At 44.1% G+C, this 26,756-nt stretch overlaps 1 protein-coding gene and 1 long non-coding RNA gene across 13 annotated transcripts in view; one reads left to right on the top strand and one right to left on the bottom strand.

Annotated features, from left to right (window-relative positions):
- The window catches only part of SEC31A (SEC31 homolog A, COPII coat complex component), a 96,804-nt gene that overhangs the window by 57,144 nt on the left and 12,904 nt on the right, over nt 1–26,756 (bottom strand). For 10 of the 12 annotated variants that reach the window (XM_056568898.1, XM_056568902.1, XM_056568903.1 and 7 more), the window contains exon 1: nt 9,179–9,593. The exons of 1 other annotated variant lie outside the window; for it this stretch is intronic. The gene's annotated coding sequence lies outside the window, so the exon portion shown is untranslated. One more of the 12 variants, XM_056568899.1, reaches the window with a different exon arrangement.
- LOC130366002 (uncharacterized) lies at nt 9,755–17,857 on the top strand. Its single transcript, XR_008891900.1, has 6 exons — nt 9,755–9,805; nt 10,711–10,801; nt 11,826–11,876; nt 14,860–14,921; nt 15,284–15,328; nt 17,714–17,857. It is a non-coding gene; the product is annotated as an uncharacterized LOC130366002 (long non-coding RNA).

The following is a 26,756-nucleotide window of genomic DNA, read 5'->3' as shown; positions in this document are numbered from 1 at the left end:
CCATTTTTTTTTTTAGCAACACGTGATTAATTCATTCACTGTATGATGGATAGATCTTATCCTTAGATTTTTAGTTGTCATATTGTATTTACAGAAGTTACAATTTTTACATTTTAGATTCCCTTTTGGTATAAGATCTCCTAACCAGGTCCTCTTAGATTTGTTTTCTATTCTTTCTCTCCCGTAACGCTCAGTGTGTCCCCTATTGTTTTGTTGCGTTTATATGAAATTAGGGGTTTCCTACTTGCAAAGTTTTTTTTAATCCTCGTCCGTCTCGACTACATACCAGTTGCACCTTATAGCCATTTCTATAGTTTTATTCATTGGGGAAATTCTCAAATTCAAACGCAAAGTGTCTCTCATGGCTCTGTCTAGGTTTAGAAGAAAGGAGTTTCTGTCTCTCTCTTTCATTGGCTCGATCTGCTTCTCTTAATCAATCCCTCTGGATACAATCTTTCTTTAAATCTCATTTCTAGCTCATCTGCTTGCTGATGATACGATTCTACCTTTGTGTTGTTTCTTTTTAGTCTAATGAACGGCCCGTGGGTATTTCTTTTTTAACTGTAAACTGATGGGAACTGTTATAGTGGAGCAGGGTATTCCTAGCAACCTCCTTTCTATAGCCTTCTGTAATAAGAACATTGTCACAAGACATCAACTTCCCATCTAAAAATTCTAAAGCATCTTTCCTGAAATGATGTGTAAAAGCCATATTAACAGTATTTCTATTGTTAAACTAGGTGGCAAAATCTATAAATTGTTGTTCTGATCCTGAACATATAACTTGGATGTCATCCACACACCTAGCATAGGTCTTTATATATTGTAAGTAAGGGTTATGGGAGGTATAGATGTATTGCTTCTCAAAGACTGCCAGAAGATTAGCATACGTTCAGGAAACCGGGGTCCCCATAGGTGTCTCCTGCCTGTACCATTGTTCAGCAAATACAAATATATTATTAGAAAGTATGAATTGTAAACCTTTGCAAACAAAATCTATGAATGTATATGACCTATCAGTATGCTGCAAAAACTCTCTCACAGTCTGTACAACCGCATCATGAGGGATGCAGGTGTACAGGTTGACTACATCCACAGAGCACAATTTATAACCTTCCTCCCACTGAAAATCTTTGACCATTTGCAGTAAATGCCTTGTATTCAAGAAATGCACTTAACTGAAAAGAAAAGTCACTCATGGTTTGTATCGAGACAGAAAAAAAAATATTTATTTAGGGGAAAATTGGTTTATTACGTTGTACTACATGAGGCCTTTTAACTAATCTAAGCAAGTGCAACTGAATCCACAGTGTTCCCTCCACAAGGCTACTTTCACACTACCGTTGTGCCCAATCATTAAACGGCCATTAGGCTCCTTTCTTCAGCCTTTAAAAGGGGTACTCCGGCCCTAAGACACCTTATCCCCTTACCAAAGGATAGGTGATAAGATGTCTGATCGCAGGGGTCCCGCCGTTGGGGACCCCCGCAATCTCACATACATCTTAGCACTGCAGCCTCCGTGTCACGACTACGGGGCCGGAGTATCATGACATCACAACTCCGCCCCCGTGTGTGGTCACGTCTCTCCCCCCCAATGCAAGTCTATGGGAGACTTGTATTGCGGAGGCAGGGTGTGACGTCACACGGGGGTGGAGTCGTGACGTCCCAATCCCTTTTTATTTATTTTTTTGGGACGGGCACAACAGGCAATAACAGGTCCCGATGGATCCCATTTATTAAAACGGGGTCCTTCGGGCGCCGTTATTTTGTAGCGGGACTAGTGGGAGAAAAAGACTGCATATGCACATGTCCTAACGGCAGTGTGAAAGAAGCCTAATGGATGGATACTAGTCACAAAAAAACATTAAAGTGTACCTGTCAGAACCAACTAAAATTTTTTTTTAATATATCACTCAGGACCTAATCCTGAACATGTACATCGGATTTTTATGTGTCTAGCTCCTTCATTTATTTTATTATTATTTTTTTTTACACTTTTAATTTAGCTCTAGTCTGAATTCCTCTCAAAGGGATGGGACGTGGCCTCGCTGTGCATGTCTCCGCCCCCTCCCCGAGTATGCTGTCTGCTCACATCTCCCCAAGAATTGGCAAAACTACAACAACCAGCTTGTCCTCACTGACAGTAGCGGAACACAAGCTGACAGTGGGAGGATTTTTCCTCCAGCTGTGAGCCCTGCACTCACAGCTGTCAATCAAGGAAGTGTGTCCATGACATAGGTGATGATGCATGGACACAGCAGGACTAGTATGTGTCCAAGCAGACAGGGGGGCAGTTGTTTGACTGGGTTTTTCAGTATGAAATACTGAAAACTTTCTAATGAGACCAAATGCAAAACCTATTGGTTATACATGCTTTGCAACATATCAAAAGTTTTTGTATCTGACAGTGCCCATTTAAGGTTAGCTTTTAGCTTCATGAGGCATTGAATAGATTCCCTCATCTGGGGCCCCATCTGTGTGGCATCTGGGATCTCTTTGAACTGACAATTCACCTAGAGGATCAGAGATTTTTTGGGAACCTAGAGACAGCTGAAATGACAGGTCATAGAAAACCACAACAATGATTATATTTACCTCCATATTGGATAAAGTCAGTCATTTAACAAAACTGCCCTCCCTGGTGGCAGCTGTTGGGCTACTTTGTATAAAAATGTATAAACCTCACTGAAGAGATGATGTAAGTTAAGTTATGTTGGAGGATAGAGGATTTATATTTCTGGGAGGAGAAATGGACACACTGTGACATTACATGGCCCAGGAACAATGTAGCAGTCACCTACCTCTGAGAAGCATACTGTATATGAACACAGACATATCAGCATACTTTCCTAGAATAGAAAAACGTATCTATGCAGCGAAGGTTTAAGATTGTCAACACTAATGGGTAACAGGTTCTATTCTTTGAGTATGTTCACACATTTTTTTGCTGTGGATCTGCTGCAGATTTTGCTGCCTATTGACTTCAATGGGCAGCAACATTTGCTACAACAAATATGCAGCAGAAAATATGCACGTGTGAAGGTATCCTCGGTCATTAAAGAAGTGTTCAACATGAACTACCACACCAGGGTGACTTGGAAGCTGTCTAGAGATTTCTGGTTCACAGATACAGCACTGATGTCGGTGTGTAGTTACTGCTCGTGCTCTAGTCTAGACCAATGGTCCCCAACTAGTATTAATGTGGGGCCCCTTGCAAGGGACTCTCCACCTTTTGTTAGCACTAGACCCTATTAAGCACTAGACACGTCATAACATTTTTAGATCGTAGTAATGGGTCAAAACCATACTACTGGCATTTAACACTAGAATTAAAGCTATATTGCTGAGCATATATTTAATTGAGCACTGTCAGAATCCAAAACTTTTTATATGTTGTACATCTTGGCAAAACATTAACCATGCTAATATACTTAACTCCTTAAGGACGCAGGTCATTTTCACCTTAAAGGAGAACTCCGGAATATAAAAATTGTGGCCCATACTGCCGGCAGTAAAAAAATAAAGATGTACATACCTTCCTCCGCTCCCCCGGGGCCTCCAGTAACCGCCTCCGCCGCAATCCCCGGAGGCCCCGGGGGAGCGGAGAAAGGTATGTACATCTTTATTTTTTTTTACTGCCGGCAGTATGGGCCACAATTTTTATATTCCGGAGTTCTCCTTTAAGGATGCAGCCCTTTTTTGCACATCTAACCACTGTCACTTTATATATATTAATAACTTTGAGATGCTTTTACCTTTCATTCTGATTCCGAGATTGCTCAGAAGAGGAGCAAAATTTGGCTTTTTGGAAGAGAATTTTGCTGAAATGGTTTTTTTGGGGGGAATGTTGCATTTAGCAAAAAAAAATAAAAATTACTACACGTGGCACACTATTTGGGAAACTACACCCCTCAAGGAATGCAACAAGGGGTATAATGAGCCTTAACACCTCACCCTCGGTGGGTTTGCGTTGAACTTGGACGAGAAAGTAAAAAATTAGATTTTTAACACTAAAACACTCAACACATTTTTACCTGGTGTAATAGGAGAAAATGGACCCTAAAATTTGAAGCCCAATTTCTCCCGATTAAGAAAATGTCCCATATGTGGACGTTAAGTGCTCTGCTGGCGCACTACAGGTCTCAGAACAGAAGGAGCGCCATTGGACTTTTGGAGAGAGAATTTTGCTGGAATTGAAGTCGGGGCCATGTGCATATACAAACCTCCCATGGAGCCAGAAGAGCAGAAACCCCCATATGTGACACCATTTTGGAAACTACACCCCTCCAGGAACATAACAAGGGTTACAGTGAATACTTACACCTCACAGGTTTTTTGAACAGTGGGCCATAAAAGTGTAAAATTTTATTTTTCGCACTATATTGATAGTGTTACCCCAAATGTTTCATTTTCACAGGGGGTAATAGGACCCCAAAATGTTTAGTGCAATTTCGCATGAGAAAGAAAATACCCCATATGTGGATGTAAAGTGGTCTGCAGGCGCACTGCAATGCTCAGAATAGAAGGAATGCCATTGGGCTTTTGGAATGAAAAGCTTGATGGAATTTAAGTCGGGGGCAATGTGTGTTTACAAAGCCCCCATTGTGCAAGAACAGCAGAGACCCCACACATGTGACACCATTTTAGAAACTACACCCCTCAAGGAACGTAACAAGGGTTATAGTGAGTACTTACACCTCACTTTTTTTTTTTTTTTTTTTGAACAGTGGGCTGTAAAAGTTAAAGAATTGTTTTTTTTAACACTGAATTGCTGGTATTAACCAAACATTTTTTTTGTTTCACAAGTAGTAAGAGAATAAAAGCTCCTCAAAATTTGTAGCCCAATCTCTCCAGAATAAGGATATACCCCATATATGGCGGTAAAGCACTATACGGGGGCAACACAGGGCTTAGGAGTGAGAGCACCGATTAGATTTGAGAATGGGAGATATTGGGTTACAAATTTTGGAGGGTTTTTTCTCCCGAGGGTTTTTTTTTATGGAAATACATCCACATATGGGGTAACGTGTTGGGCGGGCACACAACAAGGCTCAGAACTCATAGAGGTCTGTTTGCATTTGAGGCCTATGGTATATCAGTAGCTGACTATTACATTCAGAGGAAAATACAAAAATGAAACACCCACATGTGACACCATTACAGAAAGTACCCACCCTGAGGAATGGGTATAGGGGTAAAGAGGACATTTTGAATGCACAGGTGTTTCTTAAATTTATTTTCCAGGAATGGATGAAGGGTAGATTTTGAAAATTGCAATTTTCAACCTATACTCTGCTTCATCTTTCTGGGAACAACTAACATGTGACTCCGAATTGTTGCCTGGAAATATGACAGAGCTCAGCGAGAACTCTTCGCGTTTGAGGCCGAGGTTTCTTACTTACCTAACAGTTACATACATGAGCTTATTACAAACAGTACACCCCTAGGGAAGGAGTATCGGGGTGAAGTGGAGATTTGGAACAGACGGGTGTTCCCTAAATTTATTTTCCAGGACTGGATGAAGTGTACTATGGGGGTGGAATTAAAAGTAAAAATGGTGCCCACCCCAAACCCTATGCTCTTAATCATCATTCTGGGAATATGATGTGTGTGGCCGTCCCTATTCTGTTACCTCAAATTCGCATCCCGCTCAGGTGGGGAGATCGCTGCGCATTTGAGACAACTTGCAAACACCCAATGCTCCAATGCTGTTGACTCTGTGTCCCATGACCAATTTTTTGGGGGGGAAAAAAATAAATAAAAAGATGTTGGGGGTATTGGGAAAGAGGTTTTTGGGGTTTTTATTGGGGGTGGGGGGTGCTTTGGTTTAAAATTTGGAAGACAATGTACTCTGCACTGGTACATTGGAGTTGAATTCTGGGGAATTAAAATTAGGGAAAAGGATTAAAAATGTACAACTCCAGGGAGTTATGATACTCCCAGAAGCAATCCTTAAAGGGGTACTCTGGCCCTAAGACATCTTATCCCCTATCCAATGATAGGGCATACAGTGCCTGATCGCAAGGGTCCCACCGGTGGGGACCCCCCGCAATCTTTCATGCAGCACCCCGCGAACATCGCTCCGGGTCTGGTGAATCACGATCACGGGGCCCCTGTGTGACATCACGCTCCGCCCCTTCAATGAAAGCCTATGGGAGGAGGCGTGGCAGCTACATTGAGGGGGCGGAGCATGCATTGGCTTGCATTGAGGGGGCGGAGTGTGATGTCACATGGAGGCGGGCCGTGACATCACAATACTCAGGCCTTGTGATCGTGATTCATCAGATGTTTGCTCCGAAGGCTGATGATAGCGGGGTGCTGCATGAAAGATTGCGGGGGTCCCAAGTGGTGGGACCCCCGTGATCAGGCATCTTATCCCCTATCCTTTGGATAGGGGATAAGATGTCTTATGGTCGGAGTACCCCTTTAATGCAGAGGCTTAGACGATCGGGGAAAGTGTCGCAATGAGTGGTGGTGTCCTTCCGTATCCCCCTCTTGCGACACAAACTGCATTTTTTCTGGGATCGTCCCTTCCTTTTTTTTTGTGTGGTGGACCTCACCTGGAAAGTGTTGGCCCTGGGATGCCAGTACAGTAAGGAGGGTGATTGGTGGTGTATATTACACCACTGGTCACCCTCCTTGTCCGGGTCATCTGGGTCACATGACCCTAATGAACCGGAACAGATCGCCGGTTTGTATTTAGCTGATATAGGGGGAGTGGGGGTGTTGCGATGAGCCGGGATGCCTGCTCAATGATTTCAGCAGGCATCCCGGTCTGGTCCCCCCCACGATCAGCTGCTTATCCTCTATCCTGTTGATGGGGGGATAATTTTACTTTCGCCTGAATTCTTTAATAGGTTTGGTTTGTTTACTTTCACCATTAAATTTGTCTTTGTTTAGCATCAGCTGTTAGTGTGGCTTCCAACCTAAAAAAGGTAGTTAACCACTGTTCTAGAACATGCCAACAAGGTATTGAAAGATACGGGTTTGGAAAACTATGGCTTGTGCCAAACTGTTCTAGACTTAAAAGGAGATATCCAGTGCTGAAAAACGTATCGCCTATCCTAAGGATAGGGGATAAGTTTCAGATTGCGGGGAGTCCGACCATTGGGGCCCCCCGCGATCTCCTGTACGGGGCCCCGGCAGCCTTCGGGAAGGGGGCGTGTTGACCACCACACTAAGTGGCGGCTGACACTCCCCCTCAATACAACTCTATGGCAGAGCCGAAGCGCTGCCTTCGGCAATCTCCGCCTCTGTCATAGCGATGTATTGAGGGGGCGTGTCAGCCGCCGCTTCCTGCGGTGGTCAACACCCGCTATCTCGCCAGCGTTCGGACAAACAAGTTTGTCTGATCTCAGATAAGTTTGTCAGGACTGGACTACCCCTTTAATGTAGGTCCATTTCATTTTTATACTGTCCCTCAATTTAACAGTTAGTGAATAACATGCTAATGACCCAATCAGACGTATAACAATCATATCGGTGCCCGTCTGACAGATGGGATGCCCACTTATTAAATGAGTAGTGGACCTAAGTCCAAACCCAGTCCCACGTGCATCTTTCCCTATATGTTTTATACAGATTGTGTGGGTACCCATGATTTTATATTGACATAGGTGCTGGACCCCACCACTGTGACTTTTAGGGTATGTGCACACAGAATATTTTTCCAAATGTCTGTAAAATATGCTGTGATTTCTGTCATGTACCGGTATTTGACTTTTGATACTTATTTTTTTTGTCAATAACTGCAGGTTAGGCCTAATCGACATCCTGTATTTCGGAGGCACTTTTAGCAGGGACTGCTCTTAGAATAAGTGACATGACAGGCTGCCTGCTTAAACAAAAAAAGAAAAATGTACTTACCTCCTTTACTTTCCCGTAATCTCCAGTCTTGTAGCAAAGACTGCAGCATTGTCGCATTGTCCTGGTGCTATGGACAGTTAATTGCATTGCCGCTTTGCCAATCACTGAGGTGGATCTCCACTGCAGTCAGTGATTGGCTAAGCGACAATATGACGTATTGACCCTCAGCAATAGGAAGTAGAGCATGAAAGGAATGGGTGCTGCTATACCACAGCCTATGGGGAGCGAGGGAAGTAAGCATAGTTATTTCTTTATTTTTATAGCAGACTACCTGGTAATATTTATTTTAAAAAAAAAAGGGGGGGGGGGGCTTCATCAGGAGGAGACTTTGCTTCTGAATTTTTTTTATTTTTAGGACATATTCACATGTGGCTTATTTGTTGCCGAACTTTTTCCTAATCATCATCAGTTCCACTTATATGAATGGGGTTGTTTTAGCGGCATTTGCCTGGTTTGCTGAAAGCTCCATTCAGATGAATGTTGGGTTGTTTTCATTCCGACTCCAGGTTTAGGCTGGGAGATATGCTGCTCATAACGTCATAGTTTGTTGCTAGGCACCAACTGGCTATGGCTGGATGTACAGATGTTGGGTGATACATGTAATGCAGGATTTAACACATTTCTTATAAATCTAGCAGCCAGCAAATAAATAAAAGAAGTGTTAGAATAGAGCCAGGATGCCGCACATCACGTCACTACACAATGTGACATCATATGATCAGTCATTAGTGTCCCCTCATCTCCTGTGTCCCCTCATCTCATCTCTCTGGTGTCAAGTGACTGTCGCAACCAATCAGCAGCCTCGACAATGACGCTCCGTACTGCTTAGGAACACTGGAACGCCAAGGCAGAAATGGGGAAAAGCACAGGAACGGAAGAAAGTCATTTACATATAGTCAATCATTATTGGAAGGGGCTGACAAAATACATGATCTCCAAAGCCTTCATGTAATGCCAGCTGGACTATCACACACATACTGTGCCTGGATAGAATACCTGTTGGCACCCCATAACACCCTGCTAGGTTGGTATTGGTGACGTTGGTCCAGATGTTTTGTGTGACTGCAACGTCTACAAACGAGACCAAGTAGGAAAGAAAGTAAGAATTAGAAGGCTGCCCATATGTGACTATAATAGGATGGGCAGTGCCATCAACTTGCCAGGACACCTAGGCACTGAGCCTAGACCCAGCCTGGTGACATACCCTGTATAATCTGCCAGCAGGGCAGCTGACATCTTCTTATCACTAGTGCCCCTCCTCTGAGGTGCCAGCTGGGCATACAGCTAATGCCCACCTAAGCCCCGCACTCACCTGTCTCTAGGGCAGGGAACCAGCCTGTTCCACACGTAGGCAGTAGGGCTACTCCTGCTAAAGCCGGTCCACAGGATAGAAGCTGGCACAGGAAATGTCCTCCAACCCGGGCACAACGCAAGCTGCCAAAGCAATGCCCTAGGCAATGGTGAATGTGGCTCTCTCCGGGTCTCTGGGCTGCTCTGGAGCTTCCGTACCTTCGGCCTCAGGCCGGCTCTTCAGGTCGCAGAACCTCCCCTCCACGTCCAGCTCAACGTGGCAACCAGAGCTCCGCCCACACCGGTCACTACAGTAATAACTGTACAGGAGCAGCACCGACGCGCATGCGCCCTCTCATAAGGCTATTGCTCAATTTTACTCTTCCGTTATATATTTTCTTTAATCCGCAATATCTTACACCCGTCACTGTTCATTCACTTACAAAACACAACCTGAGAACTGTCATAAACTTCCAAAACCAGAAACAAATATGGCTGCCATGTACGCGCCGGAAGTGACGTATGCGCAACGACTTCCGTCTATGTAAAAATCTGGCAGAGACGTGCCACACGTGACCTATTCACGTAAATACGATATAACCTCGTGGGCTACGACAGTTCGGCCATTTCCTCCTTGAGCTTTGTGGAGGTGAGTACTTGCGGTCCTGTTCTTGGCTGATTTTTCCCTATGGGAAAGGGTTTTTCTGAACGTTTAGGTTGAGACTCCCTTTCTTACTATGTGATCTCTTAAATGATGCTCAGTTTAAGGGGAGCGATCCGTGATCCTAGATATTCTAATTATATTGCGATATAGAGGTGACGCATCGTGTAGACAGACGTATACTGCATGCGGTATTAAGGTGCAGAAATAACTGATGCTGAGCCCTTACCTTCGAAATGGCGGGAAAACATCTCCTTTCAGAGCTTACAAATTTACTTCTAGACTAGTGGTATTTAAACCGTAATCCTCCATATATTGTAAAACTACAACTCCCAGCATGCTCGGAAAGCTGGCTGTTTGGAGTTGTAGTTTTGCAGCTTTAAAAGGGCTTGAGCTACATCACAACTCATCACTTGGTGAAGGCATGCTGGGATTTGTAGTTAAACAGTAAATTCCAAACAGCATGCCTCCTGCTGTTACAAAACTACAATTCCCAGCATGCCTGGACAGCCTTTGGCTGTCCAGGCATGCTGGGATTTGTAGTTTTGTTACAGCTGGAGTCTCTATAGAAGCATACTGTCTGTTGCTGATACATTGTAACTTCAGGGTATAGCACCAATATGCCTTGTGGCATTGTTAGGCGATCCACATGGATTGTAATGGCTTTTACTTAGCGTAAGGATTATCTTATCAGCAATGTAAATCTACGAGTCTCCAGGTCTTATTGTGTAACTCTGCCTGTGCCTTCATGTTCCACATCCAATGATTTAAATATCTTTCTGCTGTTCACATCATGATGGCTGTGATTAGATGTATAGATGATGAGGATGTGCGCGGCAGAGTATCCCCTTATACATCCAGTGACCATCACTAACACATCTCTACTATTTCAGATGCATTGGAGACCTGTGCCGGGAAAGAATGCGGGTGAATTATACAAGCCTCCATGAGGGGGTCTGGCCCCTGACTTGAAGTCAAGACGAAGTGAGTATGTCACATTATAAGGTTTTAAGGAATATTTCCTATAATCGTAGTGGAGGTGCCAATGACATCCAGTGATGAAGCCTTTTTACTGCTGTTCACATCATGACTTATCTGTGATTAGCAAATGACTGGCTGAGGATGGCGATGTGGTACCACATTCACATAACGGGTTACACCACCGTAAAACATAGCGGTAGATATTGCCACTGCTCTCATACAGTGCATGGAGAGCGTGCGGACACATCACTTCATGCGGACAGGTCTCTGTTCTGGAGACTGTTACCATCCCAGAGGGCACTTTATTCCTATCCTGTAAAGTACCTCTGTGTAGCTAGAGATTATTTTGCTGAAAAGTTACAAACTTAAACTTTGTTTTAAAGAGGTATTCCAGGGATGGCAGATGTCACTTTTGCTTAGGGATCAACCGATATCGTGTTATTTTTTTTTTTTTGGGCCGATAATCTGTCACCTTTTCATGCTGATAACTTATACCAGAATATCAGTATAAATTATCGGCTATTTCACCCACGATGGGGCGGCGGTATGTTTGCAGAGGATGGGGGGAGGCAATGGGGCAGCGGCGGTGACGCTTATCTCTGGCTGGGGGGTGGGGCATTATCGGCAAGTTAATTGCTGATACAGATGTCCAAAATCATGATTATCGGCAAAACCGATAATCGGTCAATCCCTACTTTTGATGACAGCGGAGTGTCAGATACACGGAGAATTTGGCCTCTGTTTCATGTGTATAAACCGGTCGGCATGAAGTGCATCAGAACTGGATGGTTAGCCTGATATGGTGCCATGTGGCGGCAGGGCAGCTATTTAGCCTTGATGTGCGAATATTCCTTATGTTGGAACATTTGTGGTTGGGGGTTGCTGTCGGGAAAACTGATGTCTGATTAATGGCGGAAGGTTTTTCCTTGGTCAACTTAGAAAACTATTTTAGTAGACTGATATAAAACCAGTGCAGATACATTAGGTTGGATTTTCACTTGTTTTTCTTTTCTCCCACTTCTGCCAGGACATTATTGATGAATTGACACAAGTCATAAGGACTGGATTCTCTGAACAGGTAGGATCTCCAAATGAGGCCGGGTCCACTCTGCCTTCTTGTAGCACTGCTGGTTGACTCTATAAAAAAAACTCTGGGATTTTTTTTCTTTGCCCATATCATGCACAAGTCTTACAGTGCCATTTGGTTTATTCTAGCAAAGCTTCATCCATGCATTTCACTGACAGGGTCATGTAATCACCAGTCTGGCCCACAGAAAATCAGTGCTTAATGTGTCGGAGGAAATGGTCTGTTCTGGGTCAAGTGACCTCCTCCTGTGAACTACTGGATGACACTCATCAGCTCCCGCTTGTTCCTTGCTGCCTCCCATCTTTGTATAGGTCAAATCACCTTGCCTTATGGCAGGATTTTGCCAAAACGTGTCAAAACTGCACATAATGGGGAGATTCATCATAATCTGTGTAGAGGAAAAGTGGTGCAGTTGCCCATAACAACCAGATTGCATTTTTCACAGGCCTCTTTAAAAAAAGTGAGCTTATAAGTTGCTATGGGCAACTGCACCACTCTTCCTCTGTGCTGGTTTTGATAAATCTCCCCCAATGAGACCTGACTCCAGTCCACTTAAAGGGTACTCCAGTGGAAAACTTATTTTATTTTTTTAAATCAACTGGTGCTGGAAAGTTAGCTTTGTAAATTACTTCTATTAAAAAAATCTTTATCCTTCCAGTACTTAAGAGCTTCTGTATGGTCCCAGGAAGTTTCTTCTTTAATTTCTTGTCTGACCAGTGCTCTCTGACACCCCTGTCCATGTCAGGAACTGTCCAGAGCAATAGCAAATCCCCATAGCAAACCTCCTGTTCTGGACAGTTCCTGACATGGACAAAGGTGTCAGCAGAGAGCACTGGTCATGCTTCCTGTGGAGCACACAGCAAAGTACTGGAAGGATTAAGATTTTTAAATTTAAGTAATTTACAAATCTGTTAAACTTTTTAGCACCAGTTGATTTAAAAAAAAATCACCAGAGTACCTCTCTAAGTCTGAGGTCACCTGGCTGAACTACAGCACCAGTAGCCAGGTTAGATGACTAGGTGCAGTGATAAGACTCCACCATTCTGCAAAGCCAGAGCAATTATGGGAAATGGAGTCGGCATTAGAAAATGTTACTGAATAAATTGCGACTAGTATTGCTGTAAACTCATGCCTGCCACATCAGGAATTTTAGCTTATTTTATATGGAGTGCTTCTTTAACTACCAGCCACAAGATGACATGTTACACAAGTGATTGCTTTGGACTACAGCTTTAAGAGACATCAGCCCCAGCCTGACTTCTAACAGAACTGTCTTGACCGATGATGATTTTGCCATCTGATGCACCGCATGTGCTGAAAACTAGAGGCTGTTTCTGAGTGGTTAGACAGAATTACGGTTAGAACTAGGATTCTACAGATTTAGTAAATTGCTTTGCCTAATGTTGAGTATTGCTGTCTGAGAATGTAGCGGCTCAATAAATAGCTTTACTTTCATAATTATTGCTGGTGGCCATAAACCATGGTTGTCTGGCCAGCATCTTTCCCTCTAAACATTCATGTGTTCTGAATGGAGAAGGGCAAGGTGCTGCCAGACTGCTTGAGCTTACATCTCAAAGAACAATATCTTTCTCCTGGCATGTGGGTGGAAAATTGAATAGCATATTTAACTACACTCCAGTGTATAGGGAATAAGTTTGATACTGTGAAACTCCAACTTGGTGGTGGTTACAGTAGAAGATAAAAAAAACTAGCAATATATCTAAAGCAGATACTTAAAGGAGAACTCCGGAATATAAATTGTCGCCCATAGTGCCGGCAGTAAAAAATAAAGTTGTACATGCCTTACTCCGGTCTCCGCCGCGATCCCCTTCCTGGTTGCCGGTGGTCGGATGAATCATACTGCACTCAGCCTATCACCAGCCGCAGCACAGTCTGACTCGGCTGGCGATAGGCTGAGCGGCAGTGTGAAAACAATTCAGGACACAATTCTTCACTACAGCGGCACCTGTGACCGGGGCCGAAAACATCACACTGCCACTCAGCCTATTGCTGGCCGAGTCGAGACTTCACTGCGGCCGGTGATTGGCTGAGTGCAGTAAGATTCTCAACCACCGGCAATCGGGAAGGGGATCACGGAGGAGGCTGGAGCCGGTTACCAGAGGCCCCGGGGGAGCGCGTAGGAAGGTATGTACATCTTTATTTTTTTTACTGTCGGCATTATGGGTGACAATTTTTATATTCAGAGTTCTCCTTTAAAGGAGTATATGAACATCTTTGAGTTTAACTGCATCATACATTGAGTACAATTTGTCAGTTTCTCCTACATGTGTATATGTATAGTAAAGGTTGTTCTGTTGTAAGAACTGCCTGACTGCTCTTCCCAGTTCAGCTTTTCAACTGCAACATGGAGATAAAATATGAACTGTAAACAAATATATGAATAAAGTACAGTAGATTATATAATGCCTGAAATAGGCACTGTAAGATTCAAAAACTTTTAATGTAAATCTGGGTAAAACATTAACCTTGAATTCATGGCTTTGTCCATGCCTGTGCTTCATCTTGGACAAAGTCCAGTGAGGGTGGGCTAGCACTCCTGTCTGATAGGACAGAGGAGTGCTATCAGACAGCCGAGAGCCCCCACAGGAGTGCTAGCCCACCCTCACTTACTGCACTTTGTCCATGCCTGTGCTTCAGCTTGGGCAAAGCCATGATTTCTATAAAAAGGAAATAACCTTTTCTTATGAAGTATATTAGAAAGGTTAATGTTTTGCTAAGATGTAGAACATGTAAAGCTTTTGTATCAGACAGTGACCATTTAAGGTGTCCATAGCCTATAAAATTATGATCAGTACTTTCAGGGTGTTTAGCATGCCATATGCACTTTTTAGTATCTGTTGGCTATTTTAATGTAAGTGTCGGTATGTTAAACTAGTAATGTTCCCTTAGCAAGAAATGGATATTTCTGCTATATAGTACTTTATATACTAAAATCCCCCTTTTTTCCCCTTAGGCTTCTATGTGTGCTGGTCCGTTATAAAGATGAGGTTGCATTTACTAGGGAACTTGACAAAGGTAACAAAACATCTTGCTTGTGGCTATTTTTACATATATTTGGAGAGGTTTGTCAACCTGTATAGAGGAAATGCTGACTAGTTGCTGCTGATGGCAACCAATCAGATTGCTTTTATTCACAGGTCATTTTAAAAATTAAAGCAATTTTGTTGCCATAGGCAACTGCTCCAATTCATCTGCACAGGTCTCGATAAACCTCCCAATAGTGCCTCCTTTACATCTATGTCCAGTGATTAAAACCTTCTACTGCTGTTCACATTATGATGCACATGATTATTATTTTTACATATGAGGACATAGAAACAAGTGTGTTCATGTATGCAGCTTTCCATTTTAGATTAGTAACTTTGCTATGTTTATAGGGTGAAAAAGGAGCATCCCAGAATATTCCACAGCCGCAACTAAAGGTAAGGTTTGTAGGATCCTTCAGTAGTAGTCTTGGAACCGCCATGTGACTTTCCAGCTGGGTTATGTCTATGGGCAGTAGATGCTGCAGACTTTCCACCCAGAAAATCTGCAGCTTTCACAGCTGTAAAAACAAAGTAGATTATGCTTTAAAAATAGAATTCCTGTGCAGAATTTAGGCTTATTTTCTGCAGATGAGATAGATGCTAGAGATTTTAGGCATTGTGCCTACCATAAGATTGAATTCATGTATTAATGAGGTCACTTTACTAGGCAAGCCCAACATGACTGTTATGAAACCTTATGCACGTGGCTGGTTATGACATCAATCACAAAATGGACTGCTGAGACAAGAATAGTTTGAGAAACTAAAGCTGAACAGATCTCTGCCATTGGCTCTACATTTAGCACATATAAGGTTTATGCATTTCTTTGGACTACACTCAGCTCCATCAGACAGTTTAGAGCCCGAAAGGGTAGGAAGTCCCAAACACTTATTACTGGAAGGTATAACCATCCTTGTTGCATTTTTTTTTTTTTCTCCTACAAATGATTATTTTCCTTCAGCTTAGTCCATCTAGTAGACCACTTATCCCACTTACATTTTCAAGTGGGATGTTTTCCTCTACTAAGCTTTTTTTTTTTCTTTTAAATTTACTGAAAATTAACGACACAGGACGTATATTTACGTCCTGCACGGCTCCCACGATATGAAGCGGGGTCACGCTGCGACCCCGCATCACATCGCGTCAGTCCCGGTGCTCATCAACGGCCGGGACCCGCGGCTAATACCACACATCGCCGATCGCGGCAATGTGCGGTATTAACCCTTTAGAAGCGGTGGTCAAAGCTGACCGCCACTTCTAAAGTGAAACTATCTCGGCTAGTCAGTCGGGCTGTTCGGGACTGCCGCGGTGAAATTGCGGCATCCCCAACAGCTTACAGGACACCGGGAGAGCCCTTACCTGCCTCCTCAGTGTCCGATCGATGAATGACTGCTCCGTGCCTGAGATCCAGGCAGGAGCAGTCAAGTGCCAATAACACTGACCACAGGCGTGTTAATACACACCAGTGATCCGCATGAGAGATCAGTGTGTGCAGTGTTATAGGTCCCTATGGGACCTATAACACTGCAGGAAAAAAGTGTTAAAGGTCATTTAACCCCCTGCCCTAATAAGTTTGAATCACCCCCCCCCCTTTTCCCATAAAAAATAAAACAGTGTAAATAAAAAAATAAACATATGTGGTATCGCCCCGCATGCGTAAATGTCTGAACTATATAAAAATAGATCATTAATTAAACCGCACGGTCAATGGCGTACGCGCAAAAAATTCAAAAGTAGCATATTTTTGGTCACTTTTATACCATTAAAAAATTAATAAAAATGATCAAGTCCAATCAAAACAAAAATGGTACCGATAAAAACTTCAGATCACAGTGCAAAACATGAGTCCTCATACCGCCCTGTACGTGGAAAAATAGTTATAGGGGTCAGAAGACATTTTTTAAACGTATAAATTTTCCTGCATGATTTTTTCCAGAAGTACGACAAAATCAAACATATATAAGTAGGGTATCACTTTAACCGTATGGACCTACAGAATAAGGTGTAATTTTTAATATGTACTGCATAGAAACGGAAGCCCCAAAAGTTACAAAATGGCGTTTTTTTACTTTGCTTTTGTAGCACAATTTTTTTTTCCAGAATTGGTGACGCAAAAAATAAGCCATAATATGGATTTTTAGGTGGAAAATTGAAAGGGTTATGATTTTTAAAAGGTAAGGAGGAAAAAACGAAAGTGCAAAAACGGAAAAACCCTGAGTCCTTAAGGGGTTAAATGTGTATTTGGATATTGCTGTTACCTGTTAGGTGGATGTTCTCAGTGGGAATAAAAAAAAGCAACTCCTGCCCTAATGCGCTCAGTAGAGATGAGTGAAGTTAGTGATTCGAAACAAACCTTGCGGCTCGGCAATTGATGACTTTTCCTGCATAAATGAGTTCAGCTTTCAGGTGCTCCAGTGAGCTGGAAAAGGTGGATACAGTCCTAGGAGAATCTCCAGCCCACCGGAGCACCTGAAAGCTGAACTAATTTATGCAGGATAAAGTCAGCAACAGCCAAGCCGCAAGGTTTGTTTCGAATCACTAACTTCACTCATCTCTAGCGTTCAGTGCTCTGGAGGACTGTTCCTAGTGCGCTGATTCTTTTGAGCAGAGCTGCACAATGGCATGAATTGCTTTTATTAGAGTTAATCTACAGAGAATGGGATACATTAGTTTTATAAAGCAAAAGAATATTGGGTGCCATAATTAAAATGTAGCGGCACTAATTTTAGGAAATGTCCTTTTTCACTTTGCTAAACCTTATTTTATTTTTTTCCCACACAGATTACATGTCTATGCAGACACTCCAGCCAAGCAATCTGTTTTGAGTCTTCAGTTTCATACTTTAGTTATAATAATCTGTATATATTGTACTGGTTATTTGTCATTAGGCATTTACTAATAAAATTCTACTTTTAAATAACTTAATTCCTGGTCCTCACCATAAGTAAACCTTGAAAGCCATACTACTTATACAGATAACAGACTACACTACTTTATGCAAAGTGTTATTGCAAAGCCACTGTTCTCAATTACAGCTACAATAAAAAAAACTGTACAAGCTGAGGGCAGACCTTTCAGCAAAAAACGGGGACGTAAATACAACTATGAAGAGCATAAGGCTAGTCATTCAGACTTTTCAAAACCTTTGCTCTGGGCAACTAGGAGACTCTGCAATCAGTCAGAGCCCTTATATCTTTGACAAGGCCTCAGCAAAATGAGATAAGCGATCTGGTTGCTATGGACCATATTTCCTCTGCCCAGGTTTTGATATATCTCCCCCATGATTTTTATTTTACTGTTGCCTCTGACCTTTCCCAGCATTCCTTGCAGTCTGAGACAATGTCACAAGCCACTTGGTCTTCAGGGGGCATGGCTTTGCTGCAGTGGGTGGAAGGGATTTACTGAAGTAATGACACTCGCCCACTGAAGCATAGGTACACCCTTTAAATATTGAGATTTAGCAAAACCTGTGCAGCAGAAAATGTAATGTAGTTGTCCTTAGCAATCAGATTGGTGTTTCAACTTGGAGGATTTACAAAAATGTAAGCAATTTGGTTGCTATGGGCAACTGCCCTTCCCCCCCCCCCCTCTACAGGGTTAAGACTACAGCACTGCCGTGTGGGGGCACTGTGAATTAAAGACAAAGCGTCATACAGAGGTGTTGAAGCATATTATACAGTATAACTTGGCATCATGGGCTCAAATAATGAAGAAAAACCCTGAAATTTGTTAATGAGGCTCAAAAGCCCAGGAGGTGTTCCCCAGCACCGGAAGAGATGGCGTAAATCAAGTACACGTCCTCCCATATCACTGTCACATCCAGGATATGAACTGGGGGTCTCATGGGTAACATCTGTTTTTAGATGTTGTAGCAACATTCTTGCTGTATTTTGTAGAACAGTGACTCATTGACGTGCAGATTTGGGCACTTGAAGGCTGTGGATTGAAAAGGGTTAAATGGCCACTTTAAACAACACTGGCTTTAGGAGTCAAAATGAATTGTCCTGTTAGAGCTGTTTCCCAACCAGGGTGCCTCCAGCCAAAGACTGTCATGGCATGCTGGTAGTTGTAGTCTTGTAACAGCTGGAGGCACCCTGGTTGGGAAACACGGTTAGAGAAGTCTCAAACTCGCACACTGTCCCTGGACTAAGTTTGCCTGTTATGACAAGCCTTTAACCTCTTAAGGACCCAGGACGTACGGGGACGTCCCCGCACCCTGGGCCTTAAGGACCCAGGACGTCCCCGTACGTCCTGGCGTTTTCCGGTCCCTGCCGCGCGCCGGGCAGAGATCGGAACTGGATGCCTGCTGAAATCCTTCAGCAGGCATCCAGGGCAAACGCCGAGGGGGGCCATGTAGGCCCCCCATGTCGGCGATCGCCGCAAATCGCAAGGGAAATCGCCCTTGCGATCTGCGGCGATACCGGGCTGATCGGGTCTCTGGGACCCGACCGCCCGGTAATTTCGCATGATCCCGGCTGTCACAGACAGCCAGGACCATGCTGAAGTATCGGCGCGAGGTGGCAAGCCTGGCACCTCCTCCGATCCCCTGCGATCCGTCGGTTAGTGAACCGACCAATCGCAGGAGGGGGGGCGGTTACTTCCTCCCGTCCTGCCCGGCCCCTGAAAGTCCGGAGAGGACGGGAGGAAGACCGGAGGACGCGGCGGGGGACGGGGGAGTGCTGGGGACCAGCCCCGGTACTTACCTCGTCCCTGAAGACCCGGATCCCGGCGGTGAAGATGGCGGCGGCGGCGACAGGTGAGTAAATCTTCAGCCGCGGTCGGGCCCTTTACAGCAATGCACGTCGCCGTAAAGCGACATGCATTGCTGTAATAGGACCCTGTAAACTACAACTCCCAGCATGCCCAGACAGCCCTTGGCGTCTGGGCATGCTGGGAGTTGCAGTTTTGCAACATCTGGAGGTCCACAGTTTGGAGACCACTGTGCCCTTCCAGATGTTGCAAAACTACACATCCTCAACATGCCCTTACTGTCCAGGCATGCTGGGAGTTGTAGTTCTGTAACATCTGGCCCTTCAGATGTTGCAGAACTACAACTCCCAGCATGCCTGGACAGTTTTGGCATACTGGGAGTTGTAGTTTTGCAACATCTGGAAGGGCACAGATTGGGAACCACTGTATTAGTGGTCTGCAAACTGTAGTCCTCCAGATGTTGCAAAACTACAACTCCAAGCATGCTGGGAGTTGTAGTTCGGCAACATCTGGCTCTAAAGATGTTGCCGAACTACTACTCCCAGCATGCCTGAGAATGTTTGGGAGTTGTGGTTTTGCAACAGCTGGAGGCACACTGGTTGGGAAACATTGTTTCCTAACTCAGTGTTTCCCAACCCGTGTGCCTCCAGCTGTTGCAAAACCAACTCCCAAACATTCTCAGGCATGCTGGGAGTAGTAGTTTTGCAACAGCTGGAGGTCCCCCCCCTGTGAATGTACAGGGTACATTCACATGGGCAGGGGCTTACAGTGAGTATCGGGCTGCAAGTTTGCAATGCAGCAAATTTTGCGCAGCAGCTCAAACTCGCTGTAATCCCCCCTGCCCATGTGACTGTACCCTAAAAACACTACACTAACACAAAATAAAATAAAAAGTAAAAAACACTACATATACACATACCCCTACACAGCCCCCCTCCCTCCCCAATAAAAATGAAAAACGCCTGGTACGCCACTCTTTCCAAAATGGAGCCTCCAGCTGTTGCAAAACAACAACTCCCAGTATTGCCGGACAGCCGTTGACTGTCCAGGCATGCTGGGAGTTTTGCAACAGCTGGAGGCACCCTGTTTGGGAATCACTGGTGTAGAATACCCCTATGTCCACCCCTATGCAAATCCCTAATTCAGGCCTCAAATGCGCATGGCGCTCTCACTATGGAGCCCTGTCGTATTTCAGGGCAACAGTTTAGGGCCACATATGGGGTATCGCTGTACTCGGGAGAAATTGACTAACAAATCTTGGGGGGCTTTTTCTCCTTTCACCCCTTATGAAAAGGTGAAGTTGGGGTCTACACCAGCATGTTAGTGTAAAAAAAATAAACTTTTTACACTAACATGCTGGTGTTGCCCTATACTTTTCATTTTGACAAGAGGTAAAGGGGAAAAAAGCCCCACAAAATTTGTAACACAATTTCTCCCTAGTACGGAGATACCCCATAAGTGGGCGTAAAGTGTTCTGGGGGCGCACAACAAGGCCCAGAAGGGAGAGTGCGCCATGTACATTTGAGGTGATTTGCACAGGGGTGGCTGATTGTTACAGCGGTTTTGACAAACGCAAAATAAAAAAAAACACATGTGACCCCATTTCGGAAACTACACCCCTAACGGAATGTAATGAGGGGTGCAGTGAGAATTTACACCCCACTGGTGTCTGACAGATCTTTGGAAGAGTGGGCTGTGCAAATAAAAAATGTTGTACAGCCCACTGTTCCAAAGATATGACAGACACCAGTGGGGGGTAAATGCTCACTTTACGCCTTCTTACGTTCCTCAAGGGGTCTAGTTTCCAAAATGGTATGCCATGTGGAGGTTATTTTGCTGTCCTGGCACCATAGGGGCTTCCTAAATGCGACATGCCCCCCGAGAAAAATTTGCTCTCAAAAAGCGAAATATGACTCCTTCTCTTCTGAGCATTGTAGTTCGCCCGTAGTGCACTTCAGGTCAACTTTTGGGGTACCTCCATACTCAGAAGAGATGTGGTTACAAATTTTGGGGGGTATTTTCTGCTATTAACCCTTGCAAAAATGTGAAATTTGGGGGGGAAACACACCTTTTAGTGATTTTTTTTATTTTTTTTTTACGTATGCAAAAGTCGTGAAACCCCTGTGGGGTATTAAGGCTCACTTTATTTCTTGTTACGTTCCCCGAGGGGTCTAGTTTCCAAAATGGTATGCCATGTGTTTTTTTTTTTTGCTGTCCTGGCACCATAGGGGCTTCCTAAATGCGACATGCCCCCGAGCAAAATTTGCTCTCAAAAAGCCAAATATGACTCCTTCTCTTCTGAGCATTGTAGTTCACCCATAGTACACCTCAGGTCAACATATGGGGTACCTTCATACTCAGAAGAGATGGGGTTACAATGTTTGGGGGGTATTTTCTGCTATTAACCCTTGCAAAAATGTGAAATTTGGGGGGAAACACACATTTTAGTGAAATTTTATTTTTATTTTTTTACATATGCAAAAGTCGTGAAACACCTGTGGGGTATTAAGGCTCACTTTATTCCTTGTTACGTACCTCAAGGGGTCTAGTTTCCAAAATGGTATGCCATGTGGGGGATTTTTGCTATTCTGGCACCATAGGGGCTTCCTAAATGCAACATGCCCCCCAAAAACCATTTCAAAAAAACGTACTCTCCAAAATCCCCTTGTCGCTCCTTCTTTCTGAGCCCTCTACTGCGCCCGCCGAACACTTTACATAGACATATGAGGTATGTGCTTACTCGAGAGAAATTGGGCTACAAATATAAGTATACATTTTCTCCTTTTTCCCCTTGTAAAAATTCAAAAATTGGGTCTACAAGAACATGCGAGTGTAAAAAATGGAGATTGTGAATTTTCTCCTTCACTTTGCTGTTATTCCTGTGAAACACCTAAAGGGTTAAAACGTGGACTGAATGTCATTTTCAATACTTTGGGGGGTGCAGTTTTTATAATGGGGTCATTTGTGGGGTATTTCTAAAATGAAGACCCTTCAAATCCACTTCAAACCTGAACTGGTCCATGAAAAATTGTGAGTTTGGAAATTTTGTGAAAAATTGGAAAATTGCTGCTGAACTTTGAAGCCCTCTAGTGTCTTCCAAAAGTAAAAACACGTCAATTTTATGATGCAAATATAAAGTAGACATATTGTATATGTGAATAAAAAAAAAAATTATTCGGAATATCCATTTTCCTTACAAGCAGAGAGCTTCAAAGTTAGAAAAATGCAAAATTTTCAAATTTTTCATAAAATTTGGGGATTTTTCACCAAGAAAGGATGCAAGTTACCACAAAATTTTACCACTAAGTTAAAGTAGAATATGTCACGAAAAAACAATCTCGGAATCAGAATGATAACTAAAAGCATTCCAGAGTTATTAATGTTTAAAATGACAGTGGTCAGATGTGCAAAAAAAGGCCGGGTCCTGAGGTGTAAAATGGCTGGGTCCTTAAGGGGTTAAAGAGGAACTCCGGTACTTAAAGGAGAAATATGGCCCAAAACATTTTTGTAGCCTGGGCACAGGGAAACTAACTCTCCTTCCGACATTCCTCCGGCACTGCTCAGAACATCACACTGCACTCAGCGTATCGCCTGCTGCAGCAATGTCCAGCCGGAGGAACAGGATGCCGAGACTGGTGGCACGTAGGAAGGAGAGTTTGTTTTTACAGCCCGGGCACAGGGAAACTTAAGTTTTTAGGGTGCATTTCTACTTAAATTCTTGTCCCCGGGTTAAGTGTCTGATCGTGGGGGGTTCGACTGACTCATGCACGGAGTGGTTTTCAACCCTTCCCCTCCAGGAATATGGGTGAGCCAAAGATAAATAAGTACAGTGTGACTGCTGCTACTCTGTGCACAAGAGCCAAAGTTCTGAACATATATCTAACACTGGGGCAGTGGCAAGAGATTGCAGCGGTCCCAGCGGTTGGATCAGACACTCCTCCCCTAGCCTGTGGCTAAGGGAAAAGTTAAGTATGGATGTTGCCCTTTAATAGTTATAAAATTCAGCACACTTTTTAGCAGAAGTATAACCTATGCCCAGTTGTGTTGATTGCCAAATCAGAATAAAACGGTCTTGAACTTTAAAATAACCTTCATTCTAGTCCAGTGTTTCCCAACCAGGGTGCCTCCAGCTGCTGCAAACTACAACTCCCAGCATGCCCGGACAGCTAAAGGATGCCCAGGCATGCTGGGAGTTGTAGTTTTGCAGCAGCTTGAGGCATCTTGGTGGGGAAACACTATTCTAGTCCCTTTTATTTTCCTTCATGCTATAAGCCTCCACCTGTCACACTTCCCAGGCCCCAGCAGCTCACATACTACCCCAGACATTTGGTTTTTTCACATGCACAGCTGCAGCCAGATAAAATTTCTTCACTTCTAGAGTGATTTCTTTCCAGTCACTTTAGCAGACTCCTCATCCTTGCAAAAAAGACGTGCACTGTGCTCTTCAGTCCAGCCGGCCACTCTGTGGTGATGCAGTGCTGTTGACAGAGCCAAGAACAAGGGCACCTGGAGGAGGGTTCAAAAGGGCAGGGGTTGAGCCCCCATCACTGCTTTTTACTAGTGACATTTGGTAATGTTTATTAAATCAGGATCGCTGCAAAGTCAGAAAATATTACAACCATAAGTAAAAATGACACTCAAAATTGCATTGTTAAAGCCATGCTGATAGGATAAAAATATATGCAAAAAAATAAAAGGCTACTGTAAAATTAAATGAGCAACATAGTCCTTTGTGGGCTGCTGTGACTTCTTCTGCCGGGGAGTGGGTTGAGTGGTGCGACGGGGTTGTGGGCTGTGTGGCGGGGAGCGGTATGTGCGGCCATCATAGATCCGGTGGTCACCTAGACAGGGTGCTTCCAGTTGTTTCCCCACTACAACTCCCAGCATGCCCTGACAGCCAATAGATGTCAGGGCAAGCTGGGAGTTGCAGTGGGGAAACAGCTGGAGGCACCCTGTATAGGTGAACTATGGGCAGAAGTGTTGGCCTGAGTAGGCATCAGTGACGTGGCGTGAGCACACTGCCAGGCAGACAAAAGGCATTTTTAATATGTAAAAAAAAAATTTATTAAAGGCAGGGAGGGGGTTAGGGATAGATGGGTAATAGGCAGGGGGGGGAAGTGATGGTGGGAGCTATCCTTTAAGGGAACCCATCAGGATAAGGGTTATACAACTACTGTACGGCCAGTGTGTAAGTGCCTGAATGAGAATTTATAATCCTGAATGTGGTCTATTCTACTGAACAGCAAGTAGTTCCTGGGCGATGTGGAACTTGGCCCGGCTCTTAAGTCTCAGCAACATGTGACAGGCTTCTCTGCTTGTTTTACACTACAATGGGATCTAGAGAGAAGCAAAGGCCTCCATTGTGGAGTATCACTGATACAATGGTGAGCATTTGCTTACCACTACTGGTTGTGTACCTGCATACACAACAATGGATAAAGTGTTAGATTATACTTTGTCCCTTCTGTAGCCTTCCTGATGTGTAGAGTGGATCTGTATAAAAGCTTCAAGGATTCACAGAATCAGACTTGGCGCTGACCGGGATAGAGGGAACAGGAGTCACAGTTAGAGATGAGCAAATTTACAGTAAATTTGATTAGTCACGAACTTCTCGGCTCGGCAGTTGATGACTTATCCTGCATAAATTAGTTCAGCTTTCCGGTGGGCTGCAAAAGGTGGATACAGTCCTAGGAAAGAGTCTCCTAGGACTGTATCCACCTTTTCCAGCCAACGGGAGCGCCTGAAAGCTGAACCAATTTATGCAGGATAAGTCATCAACTGCCGAGCCGAGAAGTTCGTGACTAATCGAATTTACTGTAAATTCACTCATCTCTAGTTGCAGTACTTCAAATGAGTGACTTTATTCTGACCAAGATGCAATGCATTTCGCTGCCATGTGCAGCTTCTGCAGACATGCCAAGCCCTCTGGATTATATACCAGAGGGTGTTAAACCCTTAAAGTACAGACTCACAATAAACTACACATATATCATAAAAACATTTTAAAATAACATTTAAACAAACAATACATATATACACTGCTCAAAAAACTAAAGATAACACATCCTTGATGTGGATGAATGAACTAATCATAAGAAATATTTTCATCTTTACATAGTTGAATATGCTGACAACAAAATCACACAAATTATCAATGGAAATCAAATTTATCAACCCATGGAGGTCTGGATATGGAGTCACACTCAAAATCAAAGTGGAAAACCACATTACAGGCTGATCCAACTTTGATGTAATGTCCTTAAAACAAGTCAAAATGAGACTCAGTAGTGTGTGTGGCCTCCACGTGCCTGTATGACCTCCCTACAATTCCTGGGCATTCCTGGTCCTCCCAGACTTAGAGTAAAGCTTCTGCCACTTCTAATGGCAGTCAGGCTACCTGGCAAGCACATGGAGGGCTGTGCGGCCCCCCCAAAGAAATGCCACCCCACAACATTACTGACCCACCGCCAAACCGGTCATGCTGGAGGATGTTGCAGGCAGCAGAACGTTCTCCATGGCGTCTCCAGACTGTCACATCTGCTCAGCGTGAACCTGCTTTCATCTGTGAAGAACACAGGGCACCAGTGTCAAATTTGCCAATCTTGGTGTTCTCTGGCAAATGCCAAATGTCCTGCACGGTATTGGGCTGTAAGCACAACCCCCACCTGTGAATGTTGGGCCCTCAAAGCACCCTCATGGAGTCTGTTTCTGACCGTTCGAGTGGACACATGCACATTTGTGGCCTGCTGGAGGTCATTTAGCAGGGCTCTGGCAGTTCTCCTTGCACAAAGGCAGAGGAAGCGGTCCTGCTGCTGGGTTGTTGCCCTTCTAAGGTCATCTCCTGATGTACTGGCCTGTCTCCTGGTAGCGCCTCCATGCTCTGGCCACTACGCTGACAGACACAGCAAACCTTCTTGCCACAGCTCGCATTGATGTGCCATCCTGGATGAGCTGCACTACCAGAGCCGTGTGGGTTGTAGACTCTGTCTCATGCTACCACTAGAGTGAAAGCACCGCCAGCATTCAAAAGTGACAAAAACATCAGCCAGGAAGCATAGGAACTGAGAAGTGGCCTGTGGTCACCACCTGCAGAGCCACTCCTTTATTGGGGGTG

Source organism: Hyla sarda, chromosome 1 (genome assembly GCF_029499605.1).
Source record: "Hyla sarda isolate aHylSar1 chromosome 1, aHylSar1.hap1, whole genome shotgun sequence".
Taxonomy (NCBI): domain Eukaryota; kingdom Metazoa; phylum Chordata; class Amphibia; order Anura; family Hylidae; genus Hyla; species Hyla sarda.
Note: the sequence above shows the minus strand (reverse complement) of the source record. Positions and strands in the feature narration are given on the sequence as shown.